Genomic DNA, 21,570 nt, shown 5'->3' with positions numbered 1-21,570 from the left:
TGTTGTAAGTACCCGTGGAATGGATTTGTAGGGTAAACTTTATAGATAAACCTCAAGCAACGATTCATGTTGTAACCGCTTCATATGGTTTAGTTTTCAAAAAACTTCACCATGAAGCACAATGTATATATTTATGCAGTTTTTAAAGTTTATAACAGTCTGTTTGGCCATTACTACACTTTTTACTTTATAATATAAAAGCAAAGTTTTTGTCATTAAATGAATGTTTGTTGAGCTACATTCTTCATTGCTTTAAATGCAATAAAGTAATAATCTCACTTTTATATGAATAATATATTTCACATCTTTATTATTGCAGTTTTCTCTAGAAAGCTCTGAGTAGCTTTCTCTGCTGCAGCTGTGTATAAAATATTTAAAATGTTGTATGGTGTAAATAAACTTTTGTCTACATATCAGTTTTTTAGTGTATTTTATTTTGGATTTGTTGAACGGAAATTTACATATTTATAAAGTTTTGTTTCACTACAGATACTGAAAATGTATTCATGGTTTTAATAGCATACCGTTATTACTCCTTTGAGGTTCACGATTTCTCCAATGTAATAGTAGGTCTGTATAGTGCTTCTGTATTTTCTACTCACACACCCTTTGGAGCAATGTACCATGTAAATGGGGCTTGTCAGAAATCTGCTGCCATCATACTCTTACATAAATATTACGTTTTTTCTCTCTCATGGCAAAAAAAGATAACTGCTAGTAGGAAACAGTAAGTTACCATACAAAAAATAATACAGGGACAATGTTTATTATAAGTAATGGAGTTCACTGCATGTTTCACAGAAGAAACTACTTGTACTACCGTTCTTCATGGCATATGGGGAAAATGAACTTATTTGGGATTTTTAAAAAAATTGTATCTGTACGTTCTCTAGCAGAAGGAAAGGGGAGTGAATGTATTGGCAGATGATTTATCTGTGATTTGAAGAGTCTGACATGAGCCTACTGCAGAAGGCTCCCTGGTGTCCTGTCTGGTGTTAAAGCCACACAGTGATGTCCCCCCACCCCCAGGGTGGCACCAGAGGAACCCGGGGGCCAGGGGGGCAGGTTGGGGAGAGGATTTCGGCAATTTCCTCATCCTTTCGGGGATGATGAGATTGTGCTTTTCAGTCTGAGGGAAGTAAAGGGAGTGGGGAGGAGATTGGGGGCTTCGAAATTTCTAAGATGTTTATTTAGTTTGCTGGTTAAGCCTGGGCTGCATGGCCTCCTGTGGTCTGGCCGAGACTCAGATGGGCTGCTTCTGCCAGTGACCGAGGGGACCCCGGCCCACAGGCCACGAGGCAGACACCAAGGTGCTTCAACCTCAAGGGCGCCTTAAAACCCAACTCCTGTCAGATACCCTACCTGTGCTCCATGTAAAGACGTGAGAAGTATATTTTTAATCAGATTTTAAAAATAAAAGTGACATCATTATGCAAAAAAGAGTACAACATAACGAAGGACTGGTTTTTCAATAAAAATAAACTTGATGCTAATTATAATGTAATTGTAATATTTAATGGCTATTTTTATCAGATGACTTTCCGGTGGCAGGAATAATATTTAGTAAATTTCTCTCACTTTCTCTCTCTCTCTATTATATATAAACACACACATATATGAATGTGTGTATATGTATACATATACATATACACACATATACATATGCACATATATGTATATAAAATCCATAACGCTCACCTCCATCTCAGTACCCTGTAGAGGGAATGAAAATCATATATACAGTTCCCCATTTCAAACTGTAAAATCTTGATGAAAAAGAAAATTAAAAAACACAATAGGGCTTCCGTGGTGGGGCAGTGGTTGAGAGTCGGCCTGCCGATGCAGGGGACATGGATTCGTGCCCCGATCCGCGAGGATCCCGTGTGCCGCGGAGCGGCTGGACCCGTGGGCCATGGCCGCTGAGCCTGCGTGTCCGGAGCCTGTGCTCCGCGGCGGGAGAGGCCACGGCAGTGAGAGGCCCGCGCAAAAAAAAACAAAAAAACAAAAACAAAAAAAAACCCACAATAAGCATATGTTTGAAAACAAATTCTATATGTTTAAAGAGATAAGTTCAATATATTACAGTAATATTTCTTCTAAAACCATAATGTTCATGGCTATAAAACAAAAACATACTTTTTGTCATTTTTCTCTAGTTCCAATAACTCTAAATATTAGATTAATATATGAAAGCTAACCAAAACTTGCATACTTAAAAATGTTAGCATAAATTTACTCTAAGAAGGATGTCGAGTTGTAGTGGTGCTGTTTGTTTTTTAATCTGTAAGAAAAAAAATGCAGGTCAGTAAGTATCAAGGAATCATCATTTTAAGACAGCCCTCTTCTAGTACACACCTTTGAAGTTTCCACTGCACTTACACACGTACTCTGCCAAAGTGGGTGCAGCTGTCAGCCAGATAGTGCTGGGCACATCCCTCTGAGCCAACTCAGGACCTGCCAAGGTCCTTGTGCCCTTGGACTGGAAGGTCTCCCATTCCGCATGACTGGATTTTCCTTATGCTTCAGGATAACATCATATTTCTTCTTCACGAAGTTATCCATGATTTTCCAAGCTAGAAAATAATTTCTCCTGTGAACTCTTACAGCCCTGCTTCTGTACCTCTCCAAGGATTTAAAAAATCTTCTATCTTGTTACTTATACACATTTCTGATATCCTCTGATGGACTGTAAGTGCCTGGAGGACGGGATTCACATCTGATCCATTTTTGTATCTGTAAGGGACCTACTACAATAATGTGCACACAATAAGTATTTGTTGAATTATTCGTGGAATTTATTTTAGAATTGCCTACAGTCATATATATCATCACACATCCAAAAGAGTTTTCTGAACAATTATTATGTGTTTACTTCTATAAGGCCTCTGTTTTAGGTAGTTCACAATATACTGAAGATATGGGATACATATGTGAAACAAGTATTAATATTATTTAAATATTAAGAAGCTCTTATTACCCTATATTGTCTTTTTGTCCTTAAGATTACCACATGGGGCAGGAATTAATTACCCTAAAGATGGGGCTCAGAAGAGGCTGAGCTACCTAAGATCACCATAAGTAAATGACAGACCCACTATTAGAGCCCAGGTCTTCTGACTTCTACTTTGGGGCCATTCTCCTGATGCCACGGTATTTCCACTTGTTCCTTCTACATTATTAAATCCCCAAATCAAATAAAAACAAGTTCCATGGAAATGTTTCTCAGGTGAATCATAGAGGCAGAAAAATGAAAACATGCATTAGCTGTCATAGGGGTGCTGGGGCTGGAGCTGATTGTAGAAGAAAAGCATGGCTTATCCAAAATAACAGGTGATTTTAAACAGATTTGGATCTAGAGTCCATTGTGTGGTTCTATTTGGACCTGCTTTACTTCTCAAACCCACTTGAAATGTACTTAATTTTTCCCCAGTTTTGTTATTACCTGCACACATGCAACCGGAGACAGAAGAGAGAAGCAAACCTGAATTTTCAGGTTGGATTCAGACACTTGGTAAAAATATATAGCCACAAGAACTTTAAAAAAAAAAGGCGTAATCAAAAACCCACTGATTCAAATAATTCAGCTTGTAAATTTTGAATCACTCTTAGCTTCTTAGGAAAACTTTATTAGTTTTAGTTTTCCAGAGTTATTGATGTCAAAATCAATTCAAGAAATTCTACAATGTTGTAGCACTTCATTAAAGAATATGAGACAAACATGTCTCCAGCATGTCAATCTACACAGAGTTTCACATGATGAAAAAAGTCATCTTGCCCCTGAGATGTTTCTGTAGTTATCTGTAACTGGGATATTACAACAGAAAAGAGGTTTAATAAGAACAGAGAAACAGAAGAACATAGAGACTGAAGAAATTTTGGTGACCAATGAAAATGGCTATTGTCTTTTAGGTGTCAAAAAACAAATCCAGACTTAGGTAAGGAGAACCTTTATTTGAAAAGACTACTGCAGTAGGGCAGAAGGACTGTTGCAGTAGGGAGAACACTCCAACTGTGAGATCCAGAACATCCCAGATGGCAGGCAGCAAGGGGTGAGTCAGCAAGACAAGGAGGAACTGGGTGGGAGAGTAGGATGAGTGTGGACAGTGGGACCAAGTAACACTGGGAATGTCTTTCTCGGTGGCCAGACAGTTCTGGGACAGATAGACAGGCAGGGGTGGTGGTTCCATTTTCCCTGCTTGGTTAATCTCCTGATTGTTGTTTAAACTCAAGGATGGTCCAAAGTTCAGGAGCCTGGGAAAAGGAAGATGCCCAACTGAAGTTTGGTCAAGTTAGCAAGTATTTTGTTCAAATTGGTCCATGGGCACAAACAGTTCTGCTAGTAATCTCAAGACAAAGCATAGGAATTTGGACAGTCTGTGTCTGATTTTTGTCATAAGTAGATAAGAGGTTCATCTGAGAGTCTTGTCTAAGTAATATCAGCAGGGTGGTTCTTTGCATTTTGTAAGACTTTTTTTTTTTGGAACACAAAAGAGTGGGGGATTTCTTAACCACTGCCATTTTCCAAAGTCATAGAGCTCAGGTAAAGTTCAACACTGTCACAGTGAAAGAAACTAAGCCCACTGGAATGAGAAGAATTATTCAAGAATAGTCCATGTGCAGCCAGCAGTGATTAAAGAAACATTTTTTCTCATGATAGACAATAGTCATGGCTCTTTCTGTTTTGCAGATGACATGATACTATACATAGAAAATCCTAAAGATGTCACCAGAAAACTGCTAGAACTAATCAATGAATTTGGTAAGGTTGCAGGATACAAAATAAATGCACAGAAATCTCTGGCATTCCTATGCACTAACAACAAAAAATCAGAAAGAGAAATCAAGGAAAAATCCCATTTACCATCACAACAAAAAGAATAAAATACCTAAGAATAAACCTACCTAAGGAGGCAAAAGATTTGTACTTAAAAAACTATAAAACACTGCTGAAAGAAATCAAAGATGAATGACATAAACAGATGGAGAAATATACCATGTTCTTGGACTGGAAGACTCAATATTGTGAGAATGACTATACTACACAAAACAATCTACAGTTTCAATGTAATCCCTATCAAATTATCAATGACATTCTTCACAGAATTAGAACAAAAAATTTTACAATTTGTATGGAAACACAAAAGACCCCGAACAGCCAGAGCAATCTTGAGAAAGAAAAATGTAGCTGGAGGAATCAGGCTACCTGACTTCAAACTATACTACAAAGCTACAGAAATCAAGACAGTATGGTACTGGCACAAAAACAGAAATACAGATAAATGGAACAGGATAGAAAGCCCAGAGATAAACCCATGCACATATGGTCACCTAATCTATGACAAATGAGGCATACAATGGAGAAAAGACAGCCTCTTCAATAAGTGGAAAACTGGACAGCTACATGTAAAAGAATGAAATTAGAACACTACGTAACACCATACACAAAAAATAAACTCCAAATTGATTAAAGACCTAAATGTAAGACAGGACACTATAAAACTTTTAGAGGAAAACATAGAAAAAACACTCTTTGACATAAACCAGAGCAACATCTTTTTTGACCCACCTCCTAGAGAAATGGAAATAAAAATAAACAAATGGGACCTAATGAAACTTAAAAGCTTCTGCACAGCAAAGAAAACCATAAACAAGATGAAAAGACAACCCTCAGAATGGGAGAAAATATTTGCAAATGAAGCAACAGATAAAGGATTAATCTCTAAAATATACAAACAGCTTATGGAGCTTAATATCAAAAAAAACAAAAAACCCAATTGAAAAATGGGTGGAAGACCTAAAGAGACATTTCACCAAAGAAAACATACAGATGGCCAAGAGGCACATGAAAAGATGCTCAACATCACTATTAGAGAAATGCAAATCAAAACTACAATGAGGTATCACTTCATACCAGTCAAAATGGTCATCAGCAAAAAATCTACAAACAATAAATGCTGGAAAGGGTGTGGAGAAAAGGGAACCCTCTTGCACTGTTGGTGTGAATGTAAATTGATACAGCCACTGTTGAGAACAGTATGGAGGTTCCTTTAAAAACTACAAATAGAACTACCATACGACCCAGCAATCCCACTACTGGGCATATACCCTGAGAAAACCATAATTCAAAAAGAGTCATGTACCACAATGTTCATTGCAGCTCTATTTACAATAGCCAGGACATGGAAGCAACCTAAGTGTCCATCAACAGGATGGATAAAGATGTGGCACATATATACAATGGAATATTACTCAGCCATAAAAAGAAACGAAATTGAGTTATTTGTACTGAGGTGGATGGACCTAGAGTCTATCATACAGAGTGAAGTAAGTCAGAAAGAGAAAAACAAATACCGTATGCTAACAAATATATATGTAATCTAAAAAAAAAAAAAAAAAAAAAAAGGTTCTGATGAACCTAGGGGCAGGACAGGAATAAAGACGCAGATGTAGTAGAGAATGGACTTGAGGACACGGGGAGGGGGAAGGGTAAGATGGGACAAAGTGAAAGTGGCATGGACATATATACACTACCAAATGTAGAATAGATAGCTAGTGGGAAGCAGCCGCATAGCACAGGGAGATCAGCTTGGTACTTTGTGATCGCCTAGAGGGGTGGGATAAGGAGGGTGGGAGGGAGACGCAAGAGGGAGGAGATATGGGGATATATGTATATGTATAGCTGATTCACTTTTTTATACAGCAGAAACTAACACACCATTGTAAAGCAATTATACTCCAATAAAGATGTTTAAAAAAAAAATCTACAAACATTAAATGCTGGAGAAGATGTGGAGAAAAGGGAACCCTTTTGCATTGTTGATGGAAATGTAAATTGATACAGCCACTATGGAGAACAGTATGGAGGTTCCTTAAAAAACTAAAAATAGAACTACTGTATGACCCAGCAATCCCACTACTGGGCATATACCCTGAGAAAACCATAATTCAAAAGGACACATATACCCCCACGTTCATTGCGGCACTATTTACAGTAGCCAGGACATGGAAACAACATAAATGTCCAATGACTGATGAATGGATGAAGAAGATGTTGTACATATATACAATGGAATATTACTCAGCCATAAAAAGGAATGAATTTGGGTCATTTGTAGAGATGTGGATGGACCTAGAGTCTGTCATAAAGAATGAAGTAAGCCAGAAAGAGAAAAACAAATATTGTATATTAATGCATATATGTAGAATCTAGAAAAACGGTACAGATGAACCTATTTGTAGGGCAGGAATAGAGACATAGATGTAGAGAATGGACATGTGGACACGACAGGGAAGGGGAGGGTGGGACGAATTGGGAGATTAGGCTTGACATAAATACACTACCATGTGTAAAATAGAGAGCTAGTGGGAACCTGTTGTATAGCACAGGGAGCTCAGCTTGGTGCTCTGTGTTGACCTAGTTGCAGGGGAGAGGAGAGAGGGAGGTCCAATAAGGAGGGGATACAGGTATACATGTAGCTGATTCACTTTATGGTATGGCAGAAACTAACACAACATTGGAAAGCAATTTTCCTCCAATTAAAAAATAAATAAATAGCTGTCCATGTTCAGCCAGCAGTGATTAAAGAAAAGATTTTTCTCATATTAGACAATAGTCATGACTCTTTAAACAAAAAATATTCCAAAGTGAAAGTGGTAAATATTCCAAGCTAGGTGAGAACAGCTAATTTTCTTTAATTCTGAGCTCACCAATCATCTCTTCATTTGGACTCCTTGTATCTTTACACCACACAATGTGCTGGTTCGGAAATACTGATCTTTCTAAAATGTAAAAAATGGCACTTTGGTTTGTAATTCAGATAGAGCTGGGATGTGGGTGCAGATTGGTTTGACCCAAAAGAAATGCAAACTTGCCCCTCTCTTTATGAGGATGTAACTTTCCACTTGAAGCAAGGCTTCTGCTGAAGTTAGGCTCCTGCCCTTCCTTCTTTGAAGATCATATTTCAAAGACTTGGTCCAGGTGCTTGAGCAAGACATTCCTGTACTGTAAAACCTGCAAGAAGCTTTTACAAAGACCTGCATCTCACAGAGGCAGATAGAGAACTTAACAATTCCAAGTTCTCTAAAGTAAAAGCTCCAAGAAGAGGCAGGTGAGGGGCCTAGAGTCGAGGAGAATCCTGTCTGAAGTTTGGTCAGGCGAGGGGGGTGTTAAAATCTTCCTGGTCACAGGTAAAATTCATCCACTGACACCTAAAAACCAGCTAAACTGTTAAGACATCTGCGAGCTTAATCCACTAGAGTTCAGTCCTCTCAAAGCATCAACCACTTCTCACCCCTACAAAAGACAGCAATTCATCATGAAAACGATTCTTCTCGAAGCAACCACCGATGCCAGAGACCTCGGAGCCTCTTGACCTCGGAGCATCTTGAGAAGTGTTCAATTATAGCTTCTTCCTCATCAAAACCACTAAATTCCAGGAAGAGGAGCCAGCTTGCTTTTAACAAGCAATTTTCAACTAAAGAGGAGAGTCATAAAGATTAGAAGTGAAGGTCAGCATTTCAATTCCTATTCTTTTTTTGTTTTGTTTTGTTTGTTTTTTGCGGTACGCGGGCCTCTCACTGTTGTGGCCTCTCCTGTTGCAGAGCACAGGCTCCGGACACGCAGGCTCAGCGGCCATGGCTCACGGGCCCAGCCGCTCTGTGGCACGTGGGATCCTCCCGGACCGGGGCACGAACCCATGTCCCTTGCATCCGCAGGAGGACTCTCAACCACTGAGCCACCAGAGAAGCCCAATTCCTGTTCTTTTGTTTAATCTGCTCTGAGGTTGTGTCAACTTTTCAGATGAATGCCTAGCATCATCTAGTATCTCTCTTTTTCTCTCTCTCAAATCTAGAATTGCATTTCTAAAATGCATAGAGAATTTGTATGTAGACTGGAAGTAAGTAATTAAGTTGTGCTTTATTCTGAAGTGAACTTGAGGTGATTTATAAAAAATATATACATTAATATATACATTAATATGTTTATTCAATAAATATTAGATACTGTGGTAGGAGGTGGTGATTCAACCACCATGAAGAAAGCATGGTCCTTGTTTTCAAGTGACTTAGTATCCTTGGGAACAGACAGACCAACAAAGAGAATTACAACAAAGAGAGACCAACAAAGAGAATTACAATAATTTAATGGACTTATGCTCTAGGAAAAGACGCTGGTATATAGGTAAAATACATGGGGAAGGACAATCAAGGTGACATAGAGGCTAACTTAACACCTAAAATGTATGCCTCAAGGTTCTAGACTCTTCTCTGGAGCTACACCAAGTGATGGCTCTGAGCTTCTTAGCAACCAGTGCAAATATAGAACCTGCAGGAAATTCCCTGGTGGTCCAGTGGTTAGGACCCTGTGCTTTCACTGCTGAGGGTGTGGGTTCAATCCCTGGTCAAGGAACTAAGATCCCACAAGCCAGCCGCACGGTGCAGCATGGAATCTTATATGTATATATATATAAACTGCAATTAGTTATGTAGTTCACAGTGTCCCTAAGACCCTAAGATAAAGCCAACATCTCCTGTGTAGACACAAAAGGCCAAGAGGTGCTTCTCATGAACCCTCATGCTGCATTACATGGTGAATTCCATACCCGTAGTCTCCTCAATTCCCTGAGCTTCACAGACATAATTCTCATGTCTCTCTCTCTTTTTACACAAAGCCTGTTCTACTTTTAATACACCACATATAGGAGATCATAAAAATATTTCTGATTATTTTTTGTACGATTTTTAAAGGTTACACCTCATTTACGGTTATTAAAAAATATTGGCTATATTCCCCGTGTTGTATACAACATAACCTTGTAGCCTGTCTTACACCCAGTAGTTTGTACCTCCCACTTCCCCATCCCAATGTTGTCTCTCCCCTTCCCTCTCCCCACTGGTAACCACTAGCTTGTTCTCTATATCTGTGAGTCGGCTTCTTTTTTTGTTATACTCACTAGTTTGTTGTATTTTTTAGATTCCACATATAAGTGACATCATACAGTTTTTGTCTTTCTCTGTCTGACGTATGTCTCTCCTTGAAGGGTAATATGATGGTTAATTTATGTCTCAACTTGACTAGACTACAGTATTTGGTCAAACACCAGTCTATATATCATGGTGAATGTATTTTTTGGAAGAGATTAACATTCAAATCAGTAAGACTTTGAGTAAAGTAGATTACCCTCCATAATATGGATAGGCCTTATGAAATCAGTGGAAGGCCTTAAGAGACTCCCCAAGGGAGAGGAAGTTCTTTCCCCAGACAGCCTTGGGACTAGGGCTGTAGCATCAACTCTTCCACGGGTGTCCAGCTGCTGGTCTGCCCTGCAGATTCAGACTCACTAGCCCCCGTGATCACATGAATCAATTCCTTAAAATAAATCTCTCTCTGTAAAATATTTACACACACACACACACACACACACACCCTATTGGTTCTCTTTCTTTAGAGAATCCTAATACAAATAAATACTTAACACCCAAGTACAATCACCAAAACCAGTTTTTCACAGTCAAAACATTGTGCTAGGGCTTCCCTGGTGGCGCAGTGGTTGAGAGTCCGCCTGCAGGGGACACGGGTTCGTGTCCCGGTCCGGGAGGATCCCACATGCCACGGAGCGGCTGGGCCCGTGAGCCATGGTCGCTGAGCCTGCGCGTCCGGAGCCTGTGCTCCACAACGGGAGAGGCCACAACAGTGAGAGGCCCACGTACCCCAAAAAAAAAAAAAAAAAAAAAAACATTGTGCTACAAATACAAAGCTCCCCCAAGAGCTGGCTGAATCCAAAAAGAGGAGAACATCATTCTACTTCAAGAAATCACCCATGAAGATGACTTTCCAAAACAGAGGTTTTGGCAACAATCTTAAGCTCTTTCTGCAGGCTAGCGAATACTTTATGTATAAATATTAATTTAATCCACAAAATAAGTCTAGGAAGCAAGTTCTATCATTATTTCCATCTTACAAATAAAGACACTGGGATGCATACTCCATAACTCCTCCAACATGACACAAGGCAGAGGCAGGACGCATCCTCACAGTTTGGCCCCAGAATCTAAGCTCCCAATTATTCTGCTGAAAACTGAATAGTGCTCAGCGGGTAGAAAGTTGAAGGGTAAACTCACTGGTACGTATTTGGGATGAATGAAGGACAGATCTGCAGAATCAAGCAGAGAGACGTGGGTATCCAGAAGGCACGCCCCTTCCATACAGAAGGAAGCTGAGGGAGAATTGCCAACAGCTTCTCCGGAGCACAAGACTGGGTTTGGTTCAACACAAGGGCACGTGAGAGAATGAGATCCCAGGGTTTACATCAAAGTACGTTTTGCTTAGAGAATATTATCAGGTTACTAAAGCATGCCATGTTCATATATATACAGAGAGAGAGAGAGAGAGAGTGAGCGAGCGCTGATCACCCGATGCCTTTAATGGGAACATGCCCAGGGACTCTCACGTCTGAGCCTGAGGAGATGGGAGATGGGGATGGTCCACGGATTCCACGTAGTTGCTCCCTGCTGACCCTCCCCTTCACAGGACGAGAGGGAGACTGGTTGGCCCTTCTTTTGCCAACTAACCTCCCCAGTGACCCAAGGATCAGGAAAGCAGAATAAAGAACCAAGTGAACTCCTGACAAGGCATCTTCATCCTGGGGTCCAGCCATCTCATCACGTCAGCAGACAGACTTCCCTGAAAAAGAGAGATGTTCCCACAGATCACTCTGAGCAAATGGCCTCCAACATGATGCCATTGTGAGGACTTTTCTTTATTCTTGTTTCAGGATCTTGGAATACAGCCAGCTTTTGGGTACCTTTCCTTTTCCTTTTTCCTTTCCAGAATTCCTTAGGCCCAACTTGCAAACAGATCAGCCATATCCAACAGCCCAATCGGTAGGAGATCTTGGACAAAGCCCTTTCTTTGCACAATTTCATTCTCGGGCATTTATCCTAGAGGTGAGAACTGGACCTACTTTTCTCCATGGAGCCTGGTGAAAATACAACACACACACTTTTTGTGCTTTGAATTGAGGCTCTCCCATCCCTATCACAGTCCCCCAGTTTCACCAATCTGTGTCCTTATTTGCTGGGAAGCCCATCTGCTAGGTGCCTGTGAAACTGTCCGGGGCTGGCTGACATAGTCCGACCATGCCTGGGGTGAAGCAGCAGCCTCAGTGAGGGCCAGGTTCTCTCTTCTTGCCATGGAAAGGCCCGGAGGAAGAGTCCACACACACCTCTGTCCCTGCCAAGCTTGGCAGCAGATGACAGACAAGTTCACAGAAATCTATCCTGTGACCTATTGAACAGGCCCCAGGCATTTGTCTTCAGCACAGCTCCTTTGACTGAGCAGATCACTTATCTGATGAAAATATTGTATTCAAATCTTAAAGGTACTTGAATTGTAAGCAGGGCTGTGGGGTTTTTTAAAATATTTTTATGATGGTATCAAAAGACCAGCATATCCTAGAGATTGTTTGGTATACTTATTTATTTATTATTTTTATTTTATTTATTTTTTTGCGGTACGTGGGCCTCACTGTTGTGGCCTCTCCCGTTGAGGAGTACAGGCTCCGGACACGCAGGATCAGCGGCCATGGCTCACGGGCCCAGCCGCTCCGCGGCATGTGGGATCTTCCCGGACTGGGGCACGAACCCGTGTCCCCTGCATCGGCAGGCGGACTCTCAACCACTGCGCCACCAAGGAAGCCCTAGTATATTTCTTTTTAAAGGCAATTGTGTAAGCGCTATTTTGGAGCAGCCAAGAAAATGTTAGTAAGCACATGGCATCCAGGTTTCTCAGGAGCCCAAGCAGAGACCCTCTGCCCCAGTGTTTCCCCTACACGTTTTCTGGGATGTGGCAGAGCACATCTTCCTGTTGACACCAGCATCGTGACAACCATGTGTTTACATAGCAAGATGCTAGACCTTGTCCATAATTTCCAATGCTTCACTTCACTGCAGCTGTGCAGAGACCTTCCTAACCCCATTTGAATTAGTGTAATTAACTTCCAATCTTATAATTCTAGCATGGTAGGTGTTTTTTCAGAAGTTATCATTTGACACTCAAAGAGAAAATTCTCTAAAAATTATTTCATCATTCAAAGAAATCATCTTGCTTCCTTTAACCATGCATCCAAGAAAAGCCTGTAGGCATTCACAGACATCTGCCTAGTTGCACATCATCATCCTGCAAAATCGTATAGTCAGATGAGGGCCGCCCTGAAAATACTTGCTATGTTCAGGGTGAAAGAGGTTAAACAAACGATTCTACTTCCTGTTCACAGCCACAAATGCAGGAATATAGGTCACTTAGAAATGACTCCTTTTCTCCTAAGTTGCAAGTTATACAAGCCTAGGTGTTTCAAATTTTTGTACATCAAAGTCTTTCCGCTGTTCAAAAATTTATAAAAAACCTCTTCCAGAAGGCTTCAAAAATGTAAATTAGAGAATGAATATCGATTTGCCACTTTGCATCGTGACCTGTGTTTTCCAGCAACACACAAGTAAAACCATGAGCATTATTTTTAGGGGCTGGTGGATGAGGAGAGGGGAAAAGAAAGCGAAGCAGAGGGAGGTAAGAAGACAGGGAGAGAGAGGCCATCAGGATAAGAAATGAGAGCTAAGTTGAGAGAAAGAGAAAAGGCCCATGTAGAAAGCACTTCGGGCAAAGAAAACAAACGTATGCTTCTCCGCTGGTCAAAAGCATGAAGACCTGTGGCGATCACAAAGCATCTAGTCCTTGGCAAAATCACCGCTCAAAAAAAAAAGGCCAAGAAGCACGTGAGTGTCGTAAATGAGAAGACTGGGCAGAGGGTGGGAGGGGAGGAAGGTAGGCAGGTGATAAGGATGCATAGGACACACCGAGATACTGACCAGGATTTTAAGCTGTGGGGTCCTTTATCAAGACTGGTGTCCAGGGAACTTCCAGCTGTTGCTATGAACAAGGGATAAAGCTTCCTAAGTGCTTTTCCAATACAGATATTCTACCTATGTATCTAGAGAAAATAGGTTCTCTAGTAAATGGTATAAACTCACTGGGGAAACATATTTATGGCACCACCGAAATACTGTATCTAGAGAAACTAATGCTGTTTTTCATCTGCTTGAAGTCCATTCTTATATTTTCCTAAAGTACTGATCAAAATTAAGACTAAGATTTTTTACCTTCAAGAGTTCATTCAGCCTCAACTATTGACTGGTTACAAAAGCAAACACTACTTACTATTGCCTGTGGCCCAAAGGAACAAATGTTCTGGTTACTTATGTGTAGGAGATGAAAAGAATCTGCTGGACAGGAAAAAATGTGGCAGAGGAGAAAAAGAAGAATAGGAAAACAGGAGGGGTCCTGGGTACATGGACATAATTGCTTTCTAGTTATGTAGAAAGTGGGACAGCAAAGTACATCTAATAATAGCTTTACTACTTGAGGCAGGTATGTTGAATCTGCTCTCACTTGAAGAGTCTATAATTCCGATGAAGGATTTTGACCCATAAAATTCATATATCAAAATACATAAAGATCATATTGAGGAAATGAATGTCATGAAAGAGGCCATGTGATTTTTTATTCCATGGCAGAAGTTTCTGAAATATAAATCTTCTCTATGGAATGCCATCTCATTACCAACCCATGGTTTATAAGTAATATAAAAGTGTCCCTTGCTTCTGTCTCAGGGGAAAAGTTCATAGTACATGCCTCATTTACAATCTGACAAAGCCCTTGAAAATTTATAGCTTTTTTTCTTTTACTAAATTTTTGTTTTTAATGAAAGTGAAACTATGAATGCTCCTAAACTCTAATGAAAGAAAAGAGAAGAAAGTTAGCACTTCATGATCACCATCACACACTATCACATTACAGGAGACAACACTGAGTCCATTGCTGTTTTTGTAACATAATCTGGTTACATAATCTTACAGGAGATGTGATATGAAAATGCCTTCTTTCTTTGAAGAGAGTAAGAGGCTATTGAAATATATGATAAGACTGACCTGGCCCAATGTAAATACCCAGTAGCAGCAAGGATTTACTCCTTTTTCTGAGAATAAAGAAACCTTTTTCTTTTCTGACTAAGAAAACAAATGCAGTTAAGAACTAAGTTATTAAAAAGTAGATTATCAGGTAGCCAACTCATTTCCTGAAGTGATCAGCAAAGCTGAAAGGGTACTTAGGGACATTGGTGAGGAGGGATTGGAAGTGACAGAAAGCCACAACTCACCAATACTGCATGGTGACAGGGAGCACAGACCCTTGTGAGGTGTGCTCATTTATTTCCTCTGCCTTATCTCCAAAAGGTCTGTTCTCCACTTGATTACAAGCTGAATCTGGCTTCTCAAATCAATTCTTCTAACGTAAAGTGATGGTGTTCACTTAAGTGACTGTTTTTACGGAGTCGGTTCCTGGTGAGCTGAGCCCCACGTGACTGCTTCTCCTCTGGAGAGCTCTAAGGCTTAAAGGGTCACATCAGCCATCGTAAAATCTTCCCTGACCCCGAATCTCACCTTGTCCACCATACCAAGTCTGGGAACATTCTAGAAAAGCTTCTTCAGCGCAGTGACTGACTCCAGGTTCCCCACACACAATGGAACATTTGCAAACTATGCAGCAATCATCCCTGTTTTGTTGACCTCAGAGTTTGATTTATTATTTCCAAAAGCAACACAAGGATCTCTTATTTTTTATAAAAAGAGCATTGTACAAAAAGAAAAAATCTGCCGATGTTTATTTGAAATTACATCCATAGGTAGGCTTATTGGACCTTGAACTGCTCAAGTAATGCAGAGAATTCCCTTCAGCTACTTACTGTCCCACAATGAGAGCTAGTGATGACCTTTAAAAATGTTATCTAACCACATAATAATAAAAGTTATTGAAATAGCATCAATATTTCTCCTACCTCTGGAACACTTCCAAAGATTTTCAGAGAATAGAATTTATTTACCAGAAACTATGTTCTAAGTTTTTCTTTTATGTAAAGACAGGTATTTGAATTATTTAAATTGTTAAGATTACTTAGAGCAAGACTTGCGTTCAGATATAACGTCAGCCTATAACGTCTCTGCCGACAGCACTAAGTACATAAGTAGATAATCACTGTCACAAAGCAATTTAAGTCTCCAGCAAAACACTGAGGAAGATGTGCCCATCACAGACTTGTCTTATTTTGGCAAATTGCTTCCAATCAAATGGTTGAAGTTTGAGTTTCTTTTTTGTGTGTGTGGTTTCTATGGTGTGTTAATTTCTACTGTACACCAAAGTGAATCAGTTCTATGTATACATATATCCCCTCCTCCTTGGATTTCCTTCCCATTTAGGTCACCACAGAACACTGAGTAGAGTCCCCTGTGCTGTACAGTAGGTTCTCATTAGTTATCCATTTATACATAGTATCAATAGTATCATAATAGTATATGTCAGTCCCCATCTCCCAATTCAACCCACACACCCCTTTCCCCCTTGGTGTCCATACATTTTTTCTCTATGTCTGTGACTCTATGTCTGCTTTGTAAATAAGATCGTCTATACCAATTTTTTTCAGATTCTACATATATGCGTTAATATACAACGCTTGTTTTTCTCTTTCTGACTTACTTCACTCTGTATGACAGTCTCTGGTTCCATCCACATCGTAGAGATGGTTTCACCACCATTTTAGGATCAGTGTAGCCCCCAACTGAATTCTCCAATTTCCAAAAGAGAATAAAATATGTTCATTAAAAACTCAAAATACTGGCTGCACAACAAAAACTTCCCATAGCAGCACACCCCACTACCCCCTCATCATCACCCAAGTATTGCAAAACGTAAAACAAGAAGGAAACATGCTGACAAGATAACTGCCTCTCAAGTATCACCTACTACAGAGGGAAAGGTATTTAAGAAAACAATTAAGGTTACAAAACGTTTCTGACAAACTGGTTCCAATTCCTGCTTTTCTTTAGCTGTGGAGCTGATGCTCGCATGTCCTCTGGGAGTTTGACCCACCTGCAGCTATACAGACCCCGGAGCTGTGGCTTCCAGAGCGATGGGGCTTGTGTCATGATTCTGCCATATACAGAAATCATTTTCAGGTGTTTTTTTTTTTTTTTTTTAAATCACCAAGTTCCTCTTACGCTTAAAAGACCTCAAAGTACCCGTTTCTTTGTGCACCGTCAGAGGACAGCTGACATGCCTTGCAGAGTTATCGGGGGCAGGAGGACAAGGCTGCAGGGCCGTGAAGAGTGAACAGCCAGCCCCAGGGGTCCTGCACACATACTGGCTCCCCAGTTCTTCTTGTGCTCAAAACCTCTTAAAAATTCTTGACTATCTCCCAAATAGTTTCTTTATTAAAATATCTGAAATATACATATTAGAAATCTAAATTGCTTATTTTAAGTTTTATTTATTTAAAAATAACAATAATAAATCCATAACCTGTTAGCATAAATCACGTATTTTAGGAATAATTTATTTTCCAAAACCGAAAAAAAATTAATAAGAAGAATAGCAGTATTTTACACTTTTTGCAGATTTTTGTATGCCTGGCTGAATAGAAGAGAACTGGATTCTCAGATCCATTCTGCATTCCTTCAATGCACCCATTCAGCGTGTTCTGACATGCTGTTTTTGTTGAAGTAGATGAAGAAAATCAGGTTCCACACAGATGTGTGATGGGAAAGGGAAGAAGTCATTAAATAATCTTTTTAGATACTTCTGGATAGTCTTCTTTGACACTATACCAAAACTCAGCAGCAAGAATATCTTTAAAATTAGTTGCAAGACTATACTACAAAGCTACAGTAATCAAGACAATATGGTACTGGCACAAAAACAGAAATATAGATCAATGGAACAGGATAGAAAGCCCAGAGATAAACCCATGCACCTATGGTCAACTAATCTGTGACAAAGGAGGCAAGAATATACAATGGAGAAAAGATAGTCTCTTCAACAAGTTGTGTTAGGAAAGCTGGACAGCTACATGTAAAAGAATGAAATTAGAACACTCCCTAACACCATACACAAAAGTAAACTCAAAATGGATTAAAGACCTAAATATAAGGCCAGACATTATAAAACTCTTAGAGGAAAACATAGGCAGAAAACTCTATGACATAAATCACAGCAAGATCCTTTTTGACCCACTTCCCAGAGAAATGGAAATAAAAAAAAAAAATAAACAAATGGGACCTAACGAAACTTCAAAGCTTTTGCACAGCAAAGGAAACCATAAATAAGACGAAAAGACAACCCTCAGAATGGGAGAAATATTTGCAAATGAAGCAACTGACAAAGGATTAGTCTCCAAAATTTACAAGCAGCTCATGCACCTCAATATCAAAAAAACAAACAACCCAATCCAAAAATGGGCAGAAGATCTAAATAGACATTTCTCCAAAGAAGATATACAGATTGACAACAAACACATGTAAGAATGCTCAACATCACTAATCATTTGATTTGCAAATCAAAACTACAATGAGGTATCAGCTCACATCAGTTAGAATGGGCATCATCAGAAAATCTACAAACAACAAATGCTGGAGAGGGTGTGGAGAAAAGGGAACCCTCTTGCACTGTTAGTGGGAATGTAAACTGATACAGCCACTATGGTGAACAGTATGGAGGTTCCTTAAAAAACTAAAAATAGAATTACCATATGACCCAGCAATCCCACTACTGGGCATATACCCAGAGAAAACCATAATTCAAAAAGACACCTGCACCCCAATGTTCATTGCAGCACTATTTAAAACAGCCAGGTCATGGAAGCAACCTAAATGCCCATCAACAGACGAATGGATAAAGATGTGGTACATATATACAATGGAATATTACTCAGCCATAAAAAGGAATGAAATCAGGTCATTTGTAGAGATGTGGATAGATCTAGAGACTGCCATACAGAGTGAAGTAAGTCAGAAAGAGAAAAACAAATATCGTACATTAACGCATATATGTGGAACCTAGAACTGGTTTGCAGGGCAGAAATAGAGACACAGATGTAGAGAACAAACGTATGGACACCAAGGGGGGAAAGTGGCGTGGGAGGGGTGATGTAATGAATTGGGAGATTGGGATTGACATCTATACACTAATATGTATAAAATAGACAGGTAATAAGAACCTGCTGTGTAAAAAAATAAATAAAATAAAATTCAAAAAAAAGGTTGCAATGTCAAACCTGAAATCATTGTTGTAAAATTTTCATATTCTCTTACATTAAAATGTATTGGTCTGTCTTGTACTTTGAATGTGTCCTGTACTCTGAACAATTTTGTAATATCATACATTGATCATTTAGAAAATATTGGGCAAGTTATGCAGCTCTTCCTAGTGTTAAAAACACTTCATTTATGTACTATCAAAAGATCACATTTATTCATATCACCACCAGTCTCATCAGGTAAGTCTCTAAGTGTAAGGAAGCTATAAAGTTTGTGGTGGCAGACCTGAGTTTTCCAAAATTCTAGTTTTCACTTGAACGCTAAAATTTTATCATTGGCAACAAATACTGTCAGTCAGCTTCCTTGAAGTGGCAGGTTCACTTTGTTCAGTTTCAAGAAAATGTCTCCCAAATACTTAAGGGGGTACTTTTTTATAATTCATTTTTTCAAGTAAACATGTCACTTCCTGAATCAAGTAGCTCATTCAGTTTGTAACTCAGCTGCAAAGTGAGTTACAGGTTGGTAGTATTCTATCCTACACAATACTAAAAGGATACGTACTCAGGATCAAGAGGTAACACAATTTTTACAGATTCATTAATGCCATTCTTATGTGAAATTGGCTTTGTGCTCTGTTTTGCTTTTATTCATTTTTGTTTTGTTTTTCTACTAAAAATGCCTTGCAGTGAAGAACAACAGAGTGACTTTTAGTAGCGTTTGGTGCCACTGATTTTATCTGTGCTAAAAATCACCAGAAGTTTTACCACTATTGCGTTTACACCATTAATGTGCAAATATCACCACAGTGGGAAAGGCAACTAATGTCTTGGTGTCACTGTGAGAGCATCAGTCCTAAAAGTTGTGTTCTTGTCATTATGAAGGATGTACTAGAGCCATCCATTCATTCAGCAAGTAGGTATTGAATGTCCCCTATGAGCTGGGAGCTCTTCTGAGAACTGAGGACCCAACAGCAAAAACAAATATGGTCCCAGACCTTGTGGAGCTTGTAGTCTTGAGGTGGAGACTGCTGTTAATCAGGAATTCCTAAAACAAATAAATTTCATGAAGAAGAGAAGTGCTAGGACACAGTGACCTGAGAACACAGAAGAGGATTTGACCTGGTTGCAAACTTTGGGAGCATGTCCATAAATAGTGGTGATGGAGCAGCAATGTGATGATGAAGAGCTGTCCCATGTGACCTGAGTGGATGCAGGGGGTAGACAGAATGGCATGTGCAAAGGCCCTGTGGTCGAGGGTAAGATGGAGAATGAAGTGTCCAAAGAAGGGCATGTGCACATTTGAGGCTCCACCAAATGGAGCATGGTAGGTAATTGTATGCAACTCTTTTATCCCAAGAGAAAATGGGAGAAACTTTGAAGTATTTTAAACATGAGAGTGATAGTGTTCTGATCTGTCTTTTGAAAACATTACTCTGGACATGACGTAGAGATAGGCTGGGTGGGGATGGATGGGAAAGACACGTTAAGAGGTGACAGAATAAGTGAAAGGTGAGAGTCACCTGGCTGAAAAGATGGAGAGAAGTGACTGGATTTAAGGGAGTAAATTCGACAGAATTTAGGATGGGTGGGATTCTGTAGGGAGGAAGAGGAAGGTGCAAAGACGCCACCTGATGTCTAGATTCTGCAACAAGATGGATAACAGTGGCAATCACTGAAGAGACGATACCGGAAGGAGGTCATCAGGTAGAGGGGTAAGTGAGGGGCTAGAGAGCATGAGTTTAATTGGGGGCTTAATTAATTTTAGATGTCTTTGGAGACCATCAGCAGAAGAGGGGGACTCAGTCTACAACCCAGAGGAAAGGCTTGCACTGGAGAAACACATGTGTGAACAGTCGGCCATGGAGGTCCTTGAACCTGTGGAGTAGATGTTGCCCCTAGAGAGGAATCAGGGCACATGAGAGCCCAGGAAACCGTGACCTCTAACACAACAATGAGGAGGGAGAGGGAAGGGAGGCCTGAGAAGGTCACAGATGGAACAGCTGAAGGGCGGGGAGGAAACAGTCAGATGCTGGGCAGTGCATTCCACAAAGCAACTTTATGTCAAGGGGAGAAACGCCCAGCATACGGTTCCACGTTTCCACGTAGGGATGCTCTAGAGTTCCCGGGAGACACAGGTGAACCTATAAGTGAGACTGAAAGTTGCTCTTCTCTAATGGCTTGTTCTCCAGTGTTTATCAAATCCAAGCAGCAGCTTACCCATCGCAGACAGCCCATCATGAAAACCTTAACATAAAGATCAAGTGACTCTCACTCACCCCCAATGCCCCTAACTCCTGTGAGGAACTGTGAGAAGAGTTGAGAGTGACACATCCAAAGACATTCTATGATGTGCTAAGATGCAATTGTAAAGCTGGATGTCTTATGGAAAGAAGAATAAGACTGTAAAAAAAAAAATTACACTCAAGTTCAAGAG

Source organism: Phocoena phocoena, chromosome 12 (genome assembly GCF_963924675.1).
Source record: "Phocoena phocoena chromosome 12, mPhoPho1.1, whole genome shotgun sequence".
Taxonomy (NCBI): Eukaryota; Metazoa; Chordata; class Mammalia; order Artiodactyla; family Phocoenidae; genus Phocoena; species Phocoena phocoena.
This window is presented reverse-complemented; position numbering follows the sequence as displayed.